The sequence below is a fragment of the Maylandia zebra genome, linkage group LG5, assembly GCF_041146795.1.
Source record: "Maylandia zebra isolate NMK-2024a linkage group LG5, Mzebra_GT3a, whole genome shotgun sequence".
In the NCBI taxonomy this organism is placed as follows: domain Eukaryota; kingdom Metazoa; phylum Chordata; class Actinopteri; order Cichliformes; family Cichlidae; genus Maylandia; species Maylandia zebra.
The window spans coordinates 9,903,732-9,923,048 of NC_135171.1; the positions used below are offsets into that span (position 1 = coordinate 9,903,732).

Here is a 19,317-nt window from a genome sequence, read left to right on the forward strand (position 1 = left end):
GAAGGAAGATAACTGATTGGGCCAAGAAGAAGAGGGAATCGAAATTAGATTAGTCCAAAGACTTTGGTGTGATGGTTTGATATGTGACAAGAATGAAAGCTTTTTGGTTCCATTTTTAAGAGATGCAGAAAAGGAGTACGGATATTGGAAGTGTTATACGTTATAATGATGTGGGGGAATATTTACAAAAGTCACTTTTGTCATTTTCTTCACAATTCAAGGCAACAGGTAACCAGCATGACTAATACATCATTCTGCAGCAGCAACAGGACAATGAGCCAAAACACTGCTGAAGTGAAGTTTACCAGGAATCAGAGGCATGAGGCTCACTGATAGAATAAAGAGTAAGAAAAGATATTATTAAAGCAAAATTACAAACACTAAACCAGTGTCTCCCAAAGTGTTGACCAGGACCCCCTAGTGGGGTGTGAAGGTACTGCAGGTGGGCTGCAACGATAACAGTTTGCTTACAAGTATGTACAACTACCGATTTACAGTATATAAATGTATTTATATAAACAGTGAATTAATACTGGTAATAGGAGTTGATTAGTTTGGGATATTATGTTGCTCTTGTATTGAAGTTTGTGTCCCAGTGGCAGGTCGGTCACACATTGGCCTTAACACTTTTCATATGACTGGGTAGAATTAGCAATTTAGAGCCAATAGCCTGTGCTGTTTATGTTATTTGAAACCAACTTTTAAGGAAATACATGACTTTCTTTTGCTTTTTGGGCAAAGGAAAGACTGGGTGGGCACCTTGGGAAGTGGATCGCAGCACTACTGACTTTGGGAATGGCTGCACTAGACATTAGTGGTGGGTGGGATACAGATACAGCATTCATAATTTTATAAATCATTAGAATTTTTTAAATACTGCTGAAGAGTTTTTCAAGTGGCTTGTTATGTTATGTTATTGGCTACTAGTAGGATTGGCAAGTGTATGCGGGGGTAGTGTGTCCTTTCCAGTCATAGTTCTAATCATATGACTCATATGCATTAATATGAAATTTTTAATCCAGAACTATCTCTCTTCAACAGGCGGCACATGGCAGAATAATAATAACAATTTACATAATAATTTGTGGAATATAAAATATGTCCAGCACCAGTAACTGCACATTTATAAAACTTCACAGCTGAACATCAGGTTAGACTATGTTAGCTAGGTAGATGGTAACAGCTAGGACGGGCTCCATCGCCACATTCAACAACTGTAAAGACTGATGGAGGATGAAGAAAAAAGCGTACACCAAAATAACTCTGTCACTGCAGGTGTGTCTCAGGCAGCTCTTCCACGCACAGCAGTAGAGATCCAGGTGAAGTGGAGACGATGTGTTATTCAAGGCTAACAGATGTTTTTTGCCATCCACAGAACACTGCGTGCCACCTATGAGTCCACATATTGTTTGAAAGTCGAATTTTACAGCTGTTAACGCTATGCTGACTTTGTTTTAAAACTTAGCAGAACGATAGATCCCAACGATCATTTTCAGCCTTTGACCTTTCTAAAAGCGCTGCTGTCAGATTGCCCGTAGATCAGTCATCCATAACGATTTAGTTTGTACTATGACTGAACACCAGCTTAGCCAAGCCTTTGGACCACATAATGCCACTGGTGTTACAACTTGATGACAGAGGATTTGTTACAGGGGGTGCCTCCGTGGATCCAAACAGTCCAGACTGTTTTTCCTCATTGTTCACTTACTGAAGGCAGAATCATTGTGAGGAGGTTCGGGTACAGTGGTTGACTTGTTTATCATAGCTCCGATCTTTTACAGCTCCATTTTCTGCCTTGCTTTTTGGTTTAATGCTGTAATGCCGATCACCTCTGCACATAAAAAATATCACAAACAAGGGTTTGACAATTAGTTTGACTGTAGAAGAAATGTCATATTTTTCGCTTTATCATCTCCACAAATATTGATGGAAACCCTCCAAAAAACCTAAAATCGAGTAGAAAAAAAAATTTTGTATGTGTAACTGTCACGATGCAGATCGAACTTATTTAATTTGTGGCAAACTTTTAAGCAACAGGAATCTTCAGCATTGTGTTGTAGAAATAATGACAGAGCTGTATGGGACTGCATGCACAGGCGATGCATAATTCAAAGAACTGCTTGATAGGCAATCTAATTCATGACAATGTTTCTCTGCATACCTCACCTTTTCACAGTATCAAAGTCTGCTTCCAATTCCCCAGAAGCATTCAAACATAATGCTAATTTTAGTGTGGGCCGGACTATTCTTTCTTTATGCAAAACTGAATGCAACATTTAAAGGTGTCACCCCCTGTCAGAGTCTGGAAAGTGAGGCATTACAGAGAAAGCTTCCAGTAAAATCTCCAAGAAATGAAGCCTGCAGTCGTTGATACTGCTACCGACGCTGTCGGAGCCATTGTCACAGGGCTTGGACATATATAGGCCTTGAATTCCTATTTAAAAACTGTAATCATGACTTACGACTGCTCTGTGAAGAGAGAGCAGAGAGCTGCTCAGAAATGCCTCTCAACTGTTAACCAGCATCTCACCAAAACAGGATTTAAAACAACAATACAGCCACATGCATGCTCATGTTTCGCTTCTAATTATTTCTAGCAAGAGTTAGTTGTTTCCTGATCATTCTTTCGTAACTACTCAGGTCATTCAAAGACATAACAATTCCCATCTGGCAAATTTGTTTTACATTTTGGTTACAAACAGCCTAGTTTGTCCACTGTCACCTCATAAATTCTTGAACAAAATGAAATAGCAATGTGCTGATTTGAAAATAGGCAGCTGCATACCATTTGCAGAAAAAGATAATACAGACAATACCACAAAAGCTTTAATGGTTGCATTCGAAAGCCAATTTTTGACTGCAATTTTAGTGAGTTAAGGGCTTTCCAATTGGAACGCACTTAACAGAGCTTGTGCTGTTTCCATTATCAGCAACAGTTACAATAGTAATTTCAAGTTTTTGCAAAGATAGAAAATGAAAGTGCCACACTCAGAATGTCGCTTTGTTTTATCCAAACTAGCTCACTAAAACACAAAAATGAATAAATAAATAAACACTTAAAAAAAATGCAGCTGTGAAAATGATTTAGTGTCCTCGAGTGACTACAGAGATTCTGTAAATCCACGAACTACAAAAAACCCCCAACACAGCACTTTTGTCATCACTTTCTTCTTCCCTGAGAAGATTTATATCTCTATTACTCATAAATTAGTGGAACTGTCGCGTATAAGACTGCTGCAAAAATATCACCGAAACCATCTGCACAGACATTTCCACCTGTTTTTTCTGTTTATTTGGCAGATCAAATATATGACGTGTAAACATTAGCAAATATGGAATCTTTTCTTTTTGCACTTTTTGTTATGAGAGGCATTTATCTTAATCCAGCCGTCACTCCGCCAATATGCTCAGTTTTGTTCCTGCTGCTGCGTAACTGCTTGGATGCTGATGCTGTGATGCACACAAGTATATTTGTACATAAAACTGTTGTCCAAGTTACCTGTGCAGTTCATAAAAACATCTGGATAATACAAAATTGAAATAGTAAGGACAATATATTACCTTTTTGTCCTTACTGACCTTACTGACCTTTATGACCAGATTTTTTTGCATCCAAGTCTGTGATTGGCTGGTTTTGTGGCACAAATATAACGGTGTACAGAAAGAGTTGAGCGCGCACGGGCAGAAATGTTGAGAGCGCGAGCAACACGTTGCGAGCAAGCGCAAATGCAAAAACTGAGTGAGAGGGGCTGCTGTTGTGTGTGTGGATACCCATATGGAAAAGATATAAATCTTATAAAGTTTGTATCTGTCTTGTGTGAAACTTGTATGAAAAGCATATAAGATATAAGATCCCTTGAAAAATTATATAATGAAACTTGTATGTTTTGGATACTTACTAAAACAATGTATGAAAGTAATGCGAAAGTGACCACTTTCATGAGTAAATCATGTAAGCCTTATATGATTTACTCATGAAAGTGACCACTTTCATGAGTAATCACATATAAGTTTTTACTATTTCTTTTCCGTATGGGTAATAGCAAACACTGAAATACATTTTTTGCACGCAGCAATGAATTTTTTTCACTCAAATTTAGCTTTTCTTCGCTCAAAATAAATTTCTCCTCAAAATGCAACACTTGCACCTGCAATTATTTTTTAATGTGCGATCAGAATAGTGGCACAAAAATAACTCCATATTCCACAAATTAACCTATGTAATTCATTAGTGTGAATATTTAGTGCGGATAATTCAAAGAGCAGTGAGGACTACTAGAACATGACTTAATTTTGCGGAAGATGCCATCGGTGACAAAACTAAAAGGAAAAACAAATCCTTTAAACAGGCGATGAGATGAACAGACACCGAGTAACAAATGTGTTGTAAAGAAGTCAAACTGCCTACAATGTAAGTGACTTTTACTTGTGCTTGTGTTTTGCTGTTTGCATTGCTAATACAAAGAGTAGCACTGTGTGTACAGTAGAGGCTAACTCCAACATTTTTCACTCTGCATGAACAGAGGGTGTTGTAAAATGAAGTGCCTTGAATTGTCCATGCATTAATCAAACTGTCTTATCTGGTGTAGATGATGCTGTTTAGCATGCTTTCCTGTGTATCAAACCGCACTGAAAAAAAAGAAGTAGGTCAAGCTGAAAGTCCTAAAACTGTGTTTCTCTAACACTCTGCTAACTTTACTATGTATCCCAGTAGCCCTGTTACACCTGCGACAGGCTGTTCTTCTTCTCGGTATTACAACATGATTCATGCAACTTCCAGCCCAAAGCACCAGGTTACTGCCACAGGGACTACCTACAGCACTATGGAAATTGGCTGCTGCCTGCATTACGCTGACATTCAAAGATTTTCGCATCTAACTGGAGCGAAAAATATGTACAGATGTAGAAAAAGTCTTTGATCTTTGCTGTTTCCACGTTTTTCTCTGTCAGTTTGCAGATTATTTCGTCCGTTTGCACGGATTACAGTTAACTTCTGTATGTATTTATGTAGTTGTATTTTCACTGCTGTCATTCATGCTTAGTAGATCGCAGGATATTTTGAAAATCCACTACTGTCTACACTCTATCCTTCTGCTGACATGTTTGTTTCCATAACAATTTCAAATCAAATATGTCCTCATTAAAACTCTGAAAGGCTCCAAAATGCTGTTCAATGCCACAGTGCAGGATAATAGCAGCAGATGCATTTGGGAAGAAAAAAAGCTCTTTTTTTTCTGGCTGTGTTGTTACCCATGAAGTGACATTAGGTCATCCCTGCATTTTTATGATCACAAATAAATTCTTTACATAAACAAACAAACAGTCACAGAATCTTTACAATGTTTTAATTAAGAACTGAAATCTCTCTGGTGTTTCAGCTGACTGGTTCTGACCTCAGAAAGAATCCAATCTGATTGCTTCTTTGTCTGCAAAAACAAAGGCAATGACAATCCAAAACAATTGAAATTACATTGCACTAGATGTGCATGCTTCACCATTTATCAGCTATGAACATGTTACACATAAAACATGTAAGATTTGAAGAATAAAAAATGAACAAGTAAACTAAATAAACTATAATTAAATAAACTTGGGTGGGAAATACTTGATCAGATCAGTAATGTGAAACAGCACATGCCATCAGTATGAAGGGTTAGGGTTATTTTTGTTTTAATTGCCTAAAAAATAACCGATAACCTTAACCCTATTTTGAAAATGGCAAGCTGACAGGCAATAATAATGAGATGCGTTCTTCTGAAGTTAACTGTTAATTCTGGTATTTCTGTACAACTATTTCTACTTCATTTTAGATATACAGTAATGTGAAAAAGCCTGATTTCATTATATTTTGCTTCCAAGGAACCAGAGTTGTCATTTAAAGTGGCCTTCTCCACTTTCTTTGGTTTTCTGAGGGTCTTCAGAGTTTTTCTTTGACTGTTTTTTCACTCATTTTTAGTACAGAAACTCATACGTGTCCATTTTCAAGCAATATTTTTGGGTGTTCTTTTGTTAAGCCATTTAGCACTAACCTAAGAATCATTCAAACCTAAAAAGGCACCAAACTCAAAGGCTGAAGCAGTGTTGGGTCTACACATATCAGACAAATGAGCAAAGAGCTCATTTTAAATGATATCTTCAGGTACTTTTGGTTACTGTATAAGCAGTCTATTGCAAAAACACATTGTTTGTTCTTATTAGCTTAGTTGAATCTATAAAAATGACAAAGATAAAATAATTTCACAGGCATAAAATAGTAGTAGGCCTACAAATCTACAGAAAACTGGAGCAAAGATCTGACACAAGAACCTGATACTACTATTTGCCAAAGCTTCCGACCGGTGGCACTGACGTCACATCTTATGAAGACTCTAGAGCGGCTCTTCCTCAACCTCCTCCGACCACAGGTACAACATGCCCAGGACCCACTACAGTTTGCATACAAGGCGGATGTCCGAGTGGAGGATGCCATCCTGTATCTCCTGCATAGAGCCCACTCACACCTGGATGGGGGAAAAGGCACGGTCAGGATCCTGTTTCTTGACTTTTCCAGTGCCTTTAATACCATCCGGCCATGTATGCTTCAGGAAAAACTGAACAGGATGGAGGTGGACCCCTGCCTGGTGGCTTGGATCTCCGACTACCTCACCGACAGGCCACAGTACGTCAGGCTGAAGGACATCACGTCTGACACAGTGGTCAGCAGCACAGGAGCACCACAGGGAACTGTGCTGTCCCCTCTTCTCTTCACCCTGTACACCTCTGACTTCTGCTACAACTCTGAATTATGCCATATTCAGAAGTTTGCAGATGACATGGCCATCATGGGGTGTATCTGGGATGATCAGGAAGAGGAGTACAGAAGTCTGGTGAGGAACTTTGTCGCATGGAGTCACACAAACCACCTGCAACTCAACACCTCAAAGACTAAGGAACTGGTTGTGGACTTCGGGAGGTCCAGAGAAGGTCCACTGCCGGTTCAGATAGAGGGGGAGGAGGTGGAGGTGGTCAACAAGTACAAGTACCTCGGGCTGTGGGTGGACAATAAACTGGACTGGTCATGCAACACAGAGCACCTGTATAAAAAAGCCCAAAGCCGACTGTACTTCCTCAGGAGGCTGAGGTCTTTTAACATCTGCAGGAAGCTCCTGAGGATGTTTTACCAGTCAGTGGTTGCTGGAGTACTTTTCTATGCTGTGGTGTGCTGGGGGAGCAGCACAGCAAAGAGGGACTCATCCAGGCTGGAGAAACTGATCAGGAGGGCTAGCTCTGTGGTCGGCATGAAGCTGGACACTCTGGTGACAGTGGCAGAGAAAAGCACACTAAAAAAAACTGCTGGACATTATGGACAATGCTGGGCATCCTCTGCACACGGCCATTAACAATCAGAAGAGTCTGTTCAGTGACAGGTTGCTTCTCCCCAAGACAAGAACCAACAGACTTAAAAACTCCTTTGTCCCAAACGCCATCAGACTGTTTAACTCCTCTCTGGAGGGGAGAGGGAGGGGAAACAGGTGGACAAAGGAGGGGGGAACAACTAAGCTGTAGTGCCTCCTCACCTCACTGTACAATACCTTGTGCAATACTTTTGTAAATAGTCAATGGTGGAAATAGACCTCAATACTTGAAATGTGCAATTCACTTGTATTTTTATTTTTATTCCTATTTATTCTATTTATCCCCTTCGTATATTTTATTTATGTGTGTGTGTGTGTGTGTGTGTGTGTGTGTGTGTGTGTGTGTGTGTGTGTGTGTATATAATATTCTGTAACTCTGTAACTTCTGTCGGTGCTGTGCTTTTGGAAACCGAATTTCCCAGAGGAACCCACCCGAGGGATTAATAAAGTTCTATCTTATCTTATCTTAGAAGTGGTCTCAGGTGGAAGGATGGCTGTCAGCGGCAACAGGTCATAAGAAGCGATTAATCTAAATTTTTAGTTTTTGCTTCAAATCATCATCAATGTGTAAGGAGGAGGTCAGAAGAGAGGTTCAACAGTGAGAGTCTACAGCCATCTGCAGAACACGGTGGAAGCTCTGTCATTGTGAAGTGTTGGGGGTCTTGCTAGAACTGATGAAAGATTGACATACTGACAGATTCTGGTCCATCCTGTGATGGAGTCTGATTGGCATCATCATTTTTCAGCATGAATTTTCAACACGGTATATATTTTACTCCATACCTGAATAGAAAAAACACACAATGGAGAACTATTAGGTGGAGTGACCATCCCAGAGCCTGGACCTCGACTTTATCGGTGTGAGATCATCTTTGCAGAATGACAGCCAAAGACGAGCTTTGAATGTCCTTCAAGAAACTTGGAGAACTATTCCTAAAGACTAGTTAAAGCAATTACACGAAATTGTACAGACTCTATGTTTGCACTTTTCAATAAACAAATGCATTTCCCATTTTTCCCAGCAAAGTATATAGAAATGAGGTGTGGCTAAAAACTTTTTGTACTATTTTTTTGTGCGGCTTTTTAAAAATACCAATTATTTCAATAAAGCAAGTGACTGACGTGCAAGTAACTTTTGCTTCACTTTATGCGCCTTTAAATACCAAACTTTTAATGTTATGTGCTTACTTGCATATTGCATGAATTACTTCTGGTTGTATTAGTAAAAATGGAACATGATAATATGCTCACTTATCCGAAAAAAGCACACTTATTTACTAAATACAGAAAACATAAGATCGACAGCAAATACAAAATATTATTCAGCATTAATTACACACTAAGAGCACTGATGATATTTTCCTATCCTCAAGTTAACACGTCGATCTTTTTTACAGCACTAATTTTGATCATAGAGCATGTTCTACATGCAAAGCAATCAATACAGAAATAAAATAAAGAAGTTTAACCTTTATTGGAAGATGTTTTTCTGTGGGTATATCCATCAAAAGAGTTTGTGTGAAAAATACTGCCCTGCACAATAATCGCCACTCTGTATCAGCAAGCAATTGAGTGGGGGCTTTTTGAACAGCATTGTTTGTACTGGTCCTTTGAAACTAATCCACTGAGGGCTCGCAGGTTTTAATGTCATCCAACAAAGCCACAATCAAACAGCTATTCACGTGGTATCAATGGCAATCTTCTAAGAGCTGGAAGGGAGATATTTCTGAGCAGACACTGCTGTCTCTCCCCTAAGCTGTCCATAAAGGAGAAGATTAATGGCCTGACGACAGTTCTGATTCATCTGTCCTGAACTGTCTTTATGTTCTGATTCTGACCTTGTTCGGAAAGCTTTTGCAACCATTTTAGCCACAACAGACTCCTTACAGGAATGAGCTCGTCGTGTGTGAAATGTGAAATAGTCAGCATTTATGTTCTTCACTATTGTTCTGTTTGCAGCAACAGAAACATCCGCTCCCAAAACATCTGGTCAGCAGCTTTGAGTAGCTTGAGGTTTTGGCAAAAGAGAGAACACAGTGAATTTCTTTGTATACTTTGATTGGCCCGATTTATCTTCAGAAACATGTATTTAGCATTACAGAAAAAAGATGAATGCTCTACGTTATTTGTGCTGAATATAGACAACTATAATCAGAAGACACTCCTGACTCATGGATTCCTACATAATCCGTGTAAGTACTGTTTCTGCTTTGAAGCACAGTACACTATGAAATGACTGCTTCTAAAAAGACTTTTTGTTTGTGCTGCCCACAATAACTGTGCGTCTGCCAACACTATTAGGCATGCTGTAAATTTATTGTGCATGGTTAGTGAACAGCATGGCACTCTAATGTGGCTGTTTTAAAGCTTACTGCACCTTCTGCAGAGCAAACACATGAGAATCAAGATGAGGAGGTAAGTGAAACAAAATTAATCATATTTTTTATTCTATCACTCTCCGATTATGATGGAGCTGAACAGTGGACCCTGTTTTTTTTTTTGTTTGTTTGTTTGTTTTTCTGTCTTAGACAGACATACGGACAGGTAGACTCAGTTCCCCAGTGAAGTGACAAATGATTACACAACCCTTAGTCTGATATAACACCTATCTGGGCAGAAAAGCCTAACAAGAAACACGAAAGAAATACTCAACATCCAATTCCCAGGGCAAGTGTCCTACAGAGTGTGAGTCCTGTAATATGGGCAGTAAACAAAATAGTTGGACTTCAGATAGTGTCTCTATTCATCAGTTGTGGGAAACTTGTTCCAAAGTAACACATACTGTAATTACATAACATTTTTTAAATAATGCAGAAGTGTAACACATTACTGTACTAAATTCAGTAATCACATGGCTCTTCTGGTGCTACAATTAGCGGTTGTTAGCTTGTGTGCAAAGAAGAGGTCGTGGAGCGGTCTACAACTTTTGAGAAGTGGAGATGTGAACATTATTTTTCATTTTACTTTATTGTTAAAGTGGAAGCTGAATCCAGAAAACACAGAACTGGGTTTTTGCAAACATCTGCACAGATAGCATGCTAACACAAAGCTAGCAAAGAACCCAGAGTGATGCTAAAGCTGAGTGTATGCTAACCCTGAACTTTAACAGGTGAAAAAGCAATGACGCACAGTCAGGCTTGAAGTATTGTAGCAGTAGAATTGCAGTGACAATCTTGATTTTAGGATACAGGTTTTTGTTAACATTACCTGGTAATTAACACGTTCAGGATATATTATAGAGAATTTTACAGAATGCAACGGGCAGTGTATTAGCCATCTTTGCTATTACTATTGATTGAAGCAGTAGAAATGTTTAATGAATATAGCGTTTTTTCTTCCAAGCTAGCAGTCACTCAAGAATGCACCAGAATCCCTTTGTACAAGTCGGAATTTCAGAGTTCCCAGTGGGAATTTGAATCAGGAAACCTCCACCCCTTCTAGTTGGAGTTCCCACTTGGAAAGTTGGAGCAGTCTCAGCAACCCTAAGTTAACAACCCAAGATGGTTCGATTAAATGTAAACAGTAGTAAAATCGCAAACCTTTAATCTGTACTGCTGCTATTGTGTATTTGTGACTCACTAAAATAAGCAACATGCAGTGCCCCGATCAGACTCTATCCACGAATGTGTTTATTAAGTGCAAAAATCCCACGCATTGCTAGTGATAGATGAATAACTCTACCTAGCTTGAGAACAACTCCTATATTTCCTGGCTTTTTTGGAACACACGTGTTGTCACTCCTAAGTTCCAACGTTGAACTTTTGAGGTAGCTGAACTGCAGTATTGAGTGCAGCAAGACATTTGTACTTCTGTGTAAAATACAGATGTTTCAACTTACATTTGTCTATTGTTTTTTTGTAGGCTTGTATATGTGAATTGCACTTCAAAGATTCTATATTAAACTTTAAGAAGTAATACGGCAACCGCCAACTATTAGATGTGTAAAGATAACCGTGGTGCATTGGTGATAGGAGAGAGATAAGTCAAGAGGATGTTTTTCTAATTGCCAAGTTATTAGCTTAAAGTTTGGAGACCTTTGCCTTCACGGTTAATATACATATGAACTAACAAAGACTGTAAGGAGGAAATTGGAAATAAACAGCAGTCTCATAAAGCAAGGGTATAGTTCAGGGCTTCGTAGATCCATCCAATATCCAAGATGTTCTCCCTCTTCTGCTCCTTTGCAAGATTTTGTTAATATTTGCTAGCCAGCACTTTAAAGCAAAATTTCAAGTTTCTGCCAGGCATCAGTGGTGTTCATACAATAAGTGACCGTGTCCTTTGGTGTATTGACGGTACCCTGTAACTCTAGCTTTACGGATGTAGGCGGAACTTCTTAATGAGGCTCCCTTCCTTTTGAGTCTCTGCTTAGACTGCCTGGAACAGACGAATGTGTTCAGTCTGATAGCAGCTTGTGGTGCTATCTGATAATCAGATTATCAGGCAAACTTTGAATTGCTTTGCATAATGCACAGTAATAGTCACACACATGCACTCATTTCACAGATATGGCATCCAGAGGGATCCTGAGATTTAATAACTGCAGACATTATTGTAATGAAATATTTTTTTAATTAAAGTTCATATTTTTAGTAAGTTGCAGGTACTTCATATGAGTCCTGTGGGATATGGGCAGTAAAGCCTTCCAGCTCAGCCTCCCTGTCTTGCCTCTGCCAGGAACATCATATCAGTGCTCATTTTGAGCCAGGCCATCAGCATAGCTGTCTTGTGTCTTTACAACAAACCCTACAAGCAGCCGAAAAACTGAAAGAACAATGCAGGATGTACAGTTCTGGTTGTTTTGCAACCTCTGAGTGACAATCCCATAAATCATTCATTTCTTTGGGTTGCCTGAGTGTGAGGTGGTGCTGCAAAATTAGCCTTGAAATGGCAACTCAGAGCACATGTACACAGGGCGAGTAGTTCTTGTGTCTACAGACAACGGCAAGGTGATCTTGACTGATTTCCCTCCAAAAGGCCATGAATAAAACATGTATTGATATGCATATCAAACGGCGGGAGTTGACAAAGCAAAACAAAACAAAACAAAGATGTTGGGGCAGTGGAGAGAGGAGAAGAAAGTGCTTCCCCTCGAATCTGCTTTGAATGCCGAACATCATCAGTTAGCAAGGGTTTGGCTCAGAGGCCATCTGGGGACTCCCCCCTCTTCCCGGCTGCCTTCTTCTCAATATAATTGCTCCTCCTGAGGACGAGCAGGTGAGCGTACCTAGAAACGCCTGCTCCAGGTTAGTTAGACAAGTGCTTCAGTTTTGTGGGTTACAGCTGAGCTCTCTCTAATACTGTCATCAAGCAGATCCCAGCCCTAATGAAAGCTTTAATAGGTTAGAGAACAGTGTTTAAAACGGTGAGAACCTAAGTGAGTGAAATCATTTAAATGGTGGAGTTCTGAGGTCATGTTAGGAGGCTGGCTACAAATTTGCTTAAAACGTGACAAGTTTCGATGAGGTGCACTTCCCTTCTTTAGCGGTGCTGCAAATTAGCTGATCATACCCACCTCACAGAGTAATCTACTCCTAATCAGCACATAATGAAGTGGGGACAGCTGGGCTGGTTTGGAGGTGAGCATGGATGTAGACCCAGGAGCAAAGGGCCATGGAGTAGTCTGCCTAGCAGCATGGCTCAGCTGGCCTGACACCAGCAGGCTCACCGCAGGCTGCTCACCCAGTGGAATGACAGAGGTCAGTGCTCATCCTGTCACTGTAAAATGGCCTGAAGAGATCAGGGCAGCACTACCAGAAGAGACCTTGACTTAAAAGGCCATCTGACATGCACGTCAACCTAAGAAATGCCCTTCATGGGTAATGACCATGATTACGGAGACATACCACAAATGCATCATCCAGGGTGGCACTTATTGTACCATTCAGGAGCACTGCTGCTTAGACAGATACTGCATGTCTTTGAATTAGTCAACAATATTAGACCTTATCAGAATGAAAAGCTTGCTGTAAAATAATATTTAATTTATGGGAAAAGTGACAATTCAATTAAGTTCAATTTTGGCGGATTTAAAAAAAAACACTCCTACTTTCCATGTAATATTTTTTATTTATTTCACTACTTTGTTAAACTGAATTTGTGAAATCTAAACTTTCTTATGATACACTATGCCATCCATCACAGCAGACATCTTATCAGTTTCTGCTGCTGCCACAGTTACATTATGACCGTGTGGTAGAGAGGCTGTAAATGCCAAATAATTTGGAAATTCTTCACAGCATTAAAGGCGCTACAATAATCAGGAGGGGATAAAAGCTGACACTGTCACTGTGATGGATCACCTGTCTGAAGTCCTTTTTAAAGTTTTACCATATTTATATCAAATAACAGAAACTATAGGCAGCATAAAAAGATGGGGAAATGTAAAAACCAAGTAGCATTTGTTGTGAAATGTTTGCCAAGACTCTGGAGAATATAATGAATGTCACATTGTTTCTGGCTGCCAGCACTGAGCTAAGGGTGAGTCAGCTTCACTTAGTCAGCTAGCACTAAATCTCATGGGACACCACAGTGTTCTCACGTAAAGACGAAGCCACATTTTCCTCACCTTAAGGAAGAGTTCATTGGATTCACTTTGATCCTAATTGAGTACTTAGCAGCTGATTGGTTTTAGCCATTTTTGAGATTAGGCTGAAAACTTTCGTTTTTTATTAAGTTAGCTAGGTGACCTTAAACCCTCCTTCAATTGTACGCTGCAATAAGTCTAAGCTGCTGAGGGCTTGCCATGATGCCCTGAGCACTTCTTCTTCACTCACGTTGTGTTTGTACACCTCTCTGCATTTAATCATTAGTTCTTATCAATCTTTGGCTTTCTTCCACTCTGTGTCTTTTGTCCCGTCTTCCTCCCACCACTCCCAACCAATCACAGCAGATGCCCGCCCCTCCCTGAGTCTGGTTCTGCTTGAGGTTTCTTCCTGTTAAAAGGGAGTTTTTCCTTGCCACTGTCAGCAAGTGCTTGCTGATTGTTGGGTTTTCTCTCTAGTATTGTAGGCTCTTTACTTTACAACATAAAGAGCGCATGGAGGTGACTGTTGTTGTAATTTGGTGCTATATAAATAAAATTGAATTGAATTGATACATTTCTATATACTTTATTATTTGCTTTAATGTTGTACATGTTTTAGATAAGAAGACACAATCATAAAATACATTTACTGTACTGTGGGTCCACTTTATTGGGCACAGAATAAGAATATAGTTGGGTTGTCCCCCCCCACACGATACCTGATAATTTGACATTTGAAGCAAACCTGAACTTTACAAGCTTTGCCGTAGTTAAATTTATTGGCAACTATATGATATTTTTGCTATGATGCAAAATCTTCTGCTCCTGCCAAGACTTTCTGTTGCAACACGACAAACAAATGCATATCCTCATTGGGGGCCAGAGCTGGTAGCAAGAACACTGTTACTAACTTTTTCATCAAAGGGGGATTATAGTGCTAGATCACTGGCTGAGGAAACAAGGCACAGTGCCACATGGCTATTTGGTTAAGGGAAGCTGATTCGTTATTGGCCAACTGAGAAGAGGCGGCAGCACTCCAGTCAAGTCCCCTAAATACTGCATGTGTGTGTCAAATAGCTCAAATGCAATTAAAAATGTAATCCTATTCAGTTCCAAGGCACTGCACGCAATGTCAATCAGGGTTTCCTACGTTAATACATTTTAAATATTTTTTGTGCACAGTTTACTTCACAAGAAGATATCTCTGCCCCTTTGGCCCTTTTTAGACGGCCACCTAATAATAACTATAATATCCTTGCTACCATGTCATTGCTGCAGCATGCTCACTGCAGTCATTATTAATGGTATCGACTGCACTCGTGCTCCTCCTGCTGTGGCAGGTCGGATTGTCTGTCGTTACATTTTTGAATTATTACGTTTTACTGATTCTGATTCCCATTAAAACATCCCACTGTGCTTTCTTTTTCATCAACATAAGGCAGAGCTTTCCATTAATTAAAGAAGCACTGATGAAATGTAAATTCTACACAGATGACATTACTGCTGAATGAAAATCTCATGGCCAATACAAACACAAATAATAACTCTGCAAACTGGTGGAGGAGGGACTCTTTGATATGCTAAAAAGTGCCATCTGTTACCATCAGCACCTTAATATACTGAGTAGATAGTGCCATCTGACTTCATTACTTTCAAAGTATGTTTTTGAAGTACAGGTAATGATCCCCCTCTTGCTCATAACCCTTCGCCAACACAAACAGGAAGCGGCCGCCTGTTGCTGATCCTCTACTTTCACGTTTTTGATATCGCGTCAGATCGCTATCGCTTCTGCAGGTACACGGCAAACGTGGAATCACAGTGCCGTGCGACAACTCAGCCCTGGAGTTTATCTTATTGGATGTGCAGATGCTTCATAATTTACTTCCATGATAAATGAAGCAGCGTTCGCACTGCGTGCTTGATCAAAAATTGCCATAACACCTCCACTGGGATCTCTTTAATGAAATGTCATAATTAGGCCTACAAATCATCTATCGGTCTGTCCTGGTAACTCACTATATCAATTTTTCCCATTAGCATCAATAGCAATCTTCTGGAGCAACTGCATGGAGTCAGTTTGGGAAAACGCGCAAGTATACTCGTGACCAGCCTTTTCACCAGTTTCACTAAAAGAGAAACAGCCCTGATTTAGTTCTTTAATTGTGGAGGTTCACTCACGTTTCTGAGAGTAACGGACTGCAAATGTTTATTATTATGACAGCTCTGATAAACAAGGCTGATTAAACGGACTTATGGGCAAAGATTTGTACACGTGACATCAACTTGCTGTGTTGCAGTTGTCCAAGCATTTCACTACATATCGTACTGTGTATGACTGTGTACGTGACAAATAAAATTTGAATTTTAAATTTGAATTTGTAGCAGTTTGTGGTTTCTGCTTGGAGCCCTGCAAACTAAATATAGCTCTGTAATTAATGTGTGTTTGCATGCAAGACCACACCATGTATGAATATAGGCAGTCATAGGTTATAGTATGTGGAACAGTTGTACATTTTATGCTGAACTGCATGTGTGTGCAAAAATAAAATAAAATCACAGTACAGTCTATAAAGTGGTACAACTGCATCATATATATATATACACAGTACATTTGCTCTGTGGAGTATGTTTTCTGTTATATTGTACCGATTCTTCATTATGCAATTCTTAAGTGGCTCTCGGGGACAAATACATTTTATCTGAAAAGAATTAAATCCATAAATCTAAACCTATGGGGCTCCCTAAATAATTTTCATGATAAAAGCATTAACGGTCTTCAGGTAACAGAATTGCACGAGCAGGATTCTTGTTTATTTTCAGCATAACAAGGGTAATAAAATACTGTGTCAGCCTTGTTTTTCAGCATCAGCATTCACAGCCCTTTGTCATGACTTCAGCAACTTGTCCTATTTTCCCCCGTTTGTGATGACAGTAGACTCACAGTGGTCAAGAACATACAGTGTCCTGCTCGGGGCGGGCTATGACTCACTCTGTGAATCTAGTCTTGAGGTGACACATGGCTAAATGGCTGCACAGTTCCCCCAGCTATGTGTCTGTCTCAGCATTAGCACTCTCCCAGTCTGTGACCGTGCTCGCTGAGCGTTTCTGATGAAGACTTGCATTGGTTGCACTTCTGACACAAAATGCTGTGAAATGCTGAAACACGGCTGACGAGCTGACAGGGACGAGAACAATGCGAAGAATCATGTTGAGCTGGTGCAGAACTGATGTTTGTGATGTCTTAAAACTGACCAGCCAATATTGACTGGAACACTAAAGTCAGGGGGGTGGGGGTGCACAGAATTGGAGGGTTAAAGAACTACTAACATTAAGCCAATTAAGAAGCTATGCTTCTATATTGTACTTTTTACACTATCCGGATAATATATTCACAGAACTTCATCAAACCACTCTGACTGTTTGGTGCTATCACATCTACTTCACTTCAATCATTCCGTTGATGATGATCTGCTAATGACAACAATAACCAAATTCATCTTGATCATAATCATAATGATCGCAGAGCTGATAGCAGCAAAGCTATTTATGTTTTCTTGTCTCGGGACAGAGTTTCAGTCAGTGCCTTTGTTGAAGCTGCGCATTTTCCGAAGCTTTCCAAAGTTCGACATACTGGTCACTCTGCGACTGATAAACAGTTTATAAGCGACTTGATCTCAATTTAGCTCTTAATTTTAGATCTGTCTGCTTTGTATGTGGGGAGATGACAGTAATTAAACTGTCACTCTTTAAGCTGCAGTTTCTTCTCTATATTCATGTCTGGAGAAAAAAAGAAAAGCCCAAAAAACCCTACTGTTTAAAAACCCTACTCTTACCGTTTACCTCCCAGTGTAGGATGTTAAATCAGGTCGATTGCTATATATTACTATGTTATCGTTATCTGGTTTTTTTGTGGTTTTGTCAGGAAATCTGCTAAAAATAATCGTATGCAGTCATAATAAATGCGGCTAAACTGACAGGCAGGGGTTACAAATAAGAGGATATCAGCCTCCTATTCATCTCTGACTGCCATTCACAGTAGAATTGCTTTGTTCTGTCAAAGACCAATTTCCATTCTGACAAGTAACAGTATATGAGTTTATAGACCATGGCGTGGCATAAATAAATTTTTAAAAACTGGGTTTAGAAGCATCTAAGCGAGTCCACTTTGTAAAATAAGCTTCTCATCGGCTCACACCAACACTCTAACAATCTGCCTTCAATCGCAGAGCAAAAGATAGCACATCATCTGAAGAGGCACATCAAACATGTTGTGCAGATGTGTGCGCATGTGTGTGTGTGTTTTTTTACAGAGCCTCTGTGAGGAGTTCATTAAAGATAGCGTCCTCTGTGATTGTTCGAGATAATACTCAAGGGTCTGCAAATGGAACAGATACAGCTGTGACACGTCAGCCTTGAAGAAAGCGTATTTTCTCTGCTGGTGGGCGTGCCGAGCTGAATGCCCGGGCAAGGCTGCGAGAATGCAAAAGACTTCATAAGTGGGTTCAAAGTGACGAGACTAAAGAATATCTGCATGTATCTTTCATGCATCCCTGTGACTGTTAGAATAGATAGCTCTGTCACAGTGCATAAGTAGCTCACTGAGCTGGATAAAATCATTTTGTAGAGTCAGGACACTGATGTATTGCATATGTTTTAACAGCAAAGACTCCATTTCACACGCGCCGAGCTAGTAAAGCACTGAATGAAATCCAAACTTTAACAGGATGATGATATATTTGTCATTAGCAGTACTGTTATTGCTGTTCTTTCTGCCACCTTTCTGTCAACATTGTCACTCCAACAACAATTTCTGTCTAATATGCAAATGTCGTGTTATAAATATAATCTCCATTCCAGCGTGATGGTTAATATTTTTTTAATTGCCAGTCTCCCTGACCTACTTTGGCTTATCACTATAATGGATTAAAATTCCTGTAAACAGTTTTATGCACCTTCTTATTCAGGCACTCCTCAAAGGCTTCTGATTAAACGCACATTGTCATCTGCTTTGCTCTTTCTGTTTTTCAGGTACCTGTGAGCAGATTGTTGTTCTGCAGAGCCACACTGGGGCATGTGGTATAAACTGATGTCATCACTTAGGGCTATACATAATGGAATTATTCGAATTTCTATCGATTGGAGTCATTTGGTGTTTACAGTTTTCTTCTAAACAGCCACCAGAGACTGCGGCAGGTGGAGGATTACAGATACTCACAAAGGCAAAGAAAGAGAAAAATCAAATGCCGTTTGTTATGAGCTCTCTGTCTGATTGCGGCTGCATACAGTCGGCTCTGTAAGAATTTGGAACGATGACAATTTCTGTAGTTTTCTCACGATGAAATCGGAGTGCAAGGTTTTAGGTTTAATTCAAGGTGTCAAGCAAAAGTATTGTATTAA

The 19,317-nt window shown here is 39.7% G+C and overlaps 1 protein-coding gene across 2 annotated transcripts in view; it reads right to left on the bottom strand.

Moving 5' to 3' along the window:
- The window catches only part of cntn4 (contactin 4), a 200,054-nt gene that overhangs the window by 147,185 nt on the left and 33,552 nt on the right, over nucleotides 1-19,317 (bottom strand). The window lies entirely within an intron of this gene.